Below are 2,985 nucleotides of genomic sequence, written 5' to 3'. Positions count from 1 at the left end.
TTTTGTTTTCTCGTTTATATGGATCTTTTGTCTTATTTTCTAGCTATCAGACCGTTTAGCTTCACAATTTCGTAGTAACATTACCTATTGTATTTTGGACTGTTTTTCATTATTTTTTGGGTTAGATTCATTGCATAAAAAGTCAAAAATTTCAGACGGTTTGGAAAAAACCATATTCTTTTTAAAAAACAGTTCCCCAAACCCGATTTTAAAAATTTTTCATTATTTTTTTTTTCCCCCTTTTTTTAAATTCCCTCAAAGGTCTTATCTTCAGGGACTCTGTAATTGGTATTGGTTCTTTGGAATAGCTGTGGACCCCTGTAGTTTGTAGTCCCTTTTATTTCTCCCTAATAACGCAATTGTTTTTTTTTTTCCAGGTAAAGCTTTTAACTGACTTAAAAATTGTTCTTTTTTTCTTTTTTTTTTTTCAGTAATTTGGGTTTAATTTCAGTGTACATACCCCATTTTTAGCTTTTCTTTTTTTTTCTTCTTATTTCTTCTCTAAATCCTTTTCTTTTGCCCAAAATAATTTTTTCTTATTATCATTTCATTAAGTTTTGATTGATTTTATATATAATAATGAAGATAAATTTAAAAAAATGTAAAAAAAAGTAAGTAAAGTAAAATAATGTAAAAAAAGTAAGATAAGTAAAAAAAATATAAAATAATGTATTAATTTTATTAAATGGAATTCCAAATTATGATACAAAAAGTTAAAAACCATAACTTTAAACAAAAGTTATCTTTTTGCCAGATTTTATGTTTTGAATGTTAAAATGGGGGTCTTTGGATCTGGAAAAACAAATCATTAATGCATATACTTCGAAAACCTTTTTTTATTTGATAATTATACTTAAGCTAAAAACCTAAACAAACAAATTCAAAATTTAATTAACAACTTAAAAACCCCAAATTCAAAAAAAATTAAAATGACCCAAAGAAAAACTTGTTTCAGGTTTTCCCAACCCAAAAGAAACCCTTTGAGAATCTTGAATCAAAAAAACAAAAAGTAGTAAAATTTTATGATTTGATTGAAGATAAAAAAATTCAAATGAAATAACAAAATACTTTTTTTCAAGGACGTCACAAAAACTGTTGTGTTATTTTTTTAAGTCATCTTACTATAAAAAAACCAAAAGTATTCGAATTTTTTCTGTTCACATTATTTTTTTTTGAAAATCCCGGTAAAAGGAAAAGATAGATTTGTAAAGAACAAAAAATAGATCGGATACTTTTTCAATGCAACAAATCAAAATATTTTCTTATATATTTACAAACCAAAGGGGTTTTTAAGAAAAAAAATTTTCTGGGGAAAATAAAATAATTATATAATGGGTGTTTTTAAAGATGTAAAACAAATAAGTGAAACCGACCCCCATAAGTAAAGTTTAAATTTTAATTTATTTTTAAATGATTATGCTACTAAAAAAATTCAAAAAATTAAAAAGGAAACGGAAAACGTACTTTCCCGAAAATAAGGAACTGATAACACAAGAATAGGATTGATATGGGGGGTAAAGAAAAAATCAAAACCCAGGAAATCCAAAAAACCCCCCATGCAGTTTCAAAACATTTTTGTTTTAAAAAGTTCAAAGTGTAAAAGATGACTATAATCTGAAAATATCAAATCTATAAAAAAACACTAGAATGAATAAAGAAAATTAAGAATTAACAAAGATTTTTAAAAAAAACATTTTAATTTTCAATTCAAGGTAAAAATTTAAGAAGAAATGAAGTATGACTGATTTTATTAAAGAACTTGAAAGAATTGATTTGACAGATGACAATATAAAAAGTATTTAAAGCAATTTTTAAAATTTTCACCAATTCAAAAATTAAAAAATAGTAGATTAAAATGAAAAACTAAAAGACAAATTATTTAGTTGAGAAAAAATTACAAAAAAATGTATCAGTTAGAAATTAACGAATAAAAAACTAAATACGAAATGCAAAAAGGGGAAACAAAAAATTTTCTCGTAATTTTTTAAATAAATTTGCAGAAATAAAACTGAAAATTTGGAAAAGGGACTTCACAAAGAGGGGGTGATCATGATACAGCATTTGTAACCTTAAAAAAAAAATTAAATTTTAAAAAAGTGCTTTAAAAACAAATTCGAAAATTTGGGTTAGTTTTTTGACAACCGTCACAATTTAAAAATATGAGAATTAATAAAATTCAAAAAAAAACAAGAAGATATTAATGTTTAATGATAAAATTAAAAAAAAATAAAAGATCTGGGCTTTGTAGTTTAAAAAACGTTAAACAAAAAGAAGCAAATTTGAAAATTTAAAGATCAATTAAAAAAAAAATAAATGATTTTATTGTGTTGAAAATAGATAAACAAGGGAACAATCATGCTAAAAACCCAAGTATTACTGCTAATACTAAAGCAATAACGTAATGTCGAAAAAAATTACCACTAATCTGAAAAAATTTCAAAATAAAATGTTTTTTTTAAAACAGAAACACAAAATTTGCTAGAACAAAGAATACTGTTGATGTTTACTGCTCTGAAGTTGCTCAACAAAACGACTTGATGATTTAGCTGAATAATTCTTAAAATTAAAAAAAAGACAAAAAAATAAAAGAAGAATTGGAAAAGAATTTGGGAAAAAAAATAAAAAAGTGAGACATGAAGTGTTTCTCTTGAATACTATAAAAAATTTTTATGATTATGTAAAATGAAAAAGTATTTTAGCCCTATGGGGTTTGGATATATTCAAAAATATGAAGCTGGCCCGGGTTTAACATTTAAATACATTTCAATTTAGACCCGGAAATTTTTGAGTTATAAAAAATTTTATAAAAAAAAACCAAAAATTAAATTTTAAATTTAAAAAAGATGTGCTTTGAAGAGTGTGTTTATAGTCGAAAAAACTGGAACTTACATAATAGATATTAATATTTTATTAACGGGGGCCAGGCCCATAGGTGAACCGGATAAACCGATTAAAAGCCCAATATCACATTTTATATTTAGGTGG

This window comes from Mercenaria mercenaria, unplaced genomic scaffold (assembly GCF_021730395.1).
Source record: "Mercenaria mercenaria strain notata unplaced genomic scaffold, MADL_Memer_1 contig_3626, whole genome shotgun sequence".
Lineage (NCBI taxonomy): Eukaryota > Metazoa > Mollusca > Bivalvia > Venerida > Veneridae > Mercenaria > Mercenaria mercenaria.
Note: the sequence above shows the minus strand (reverse complement) of the source record.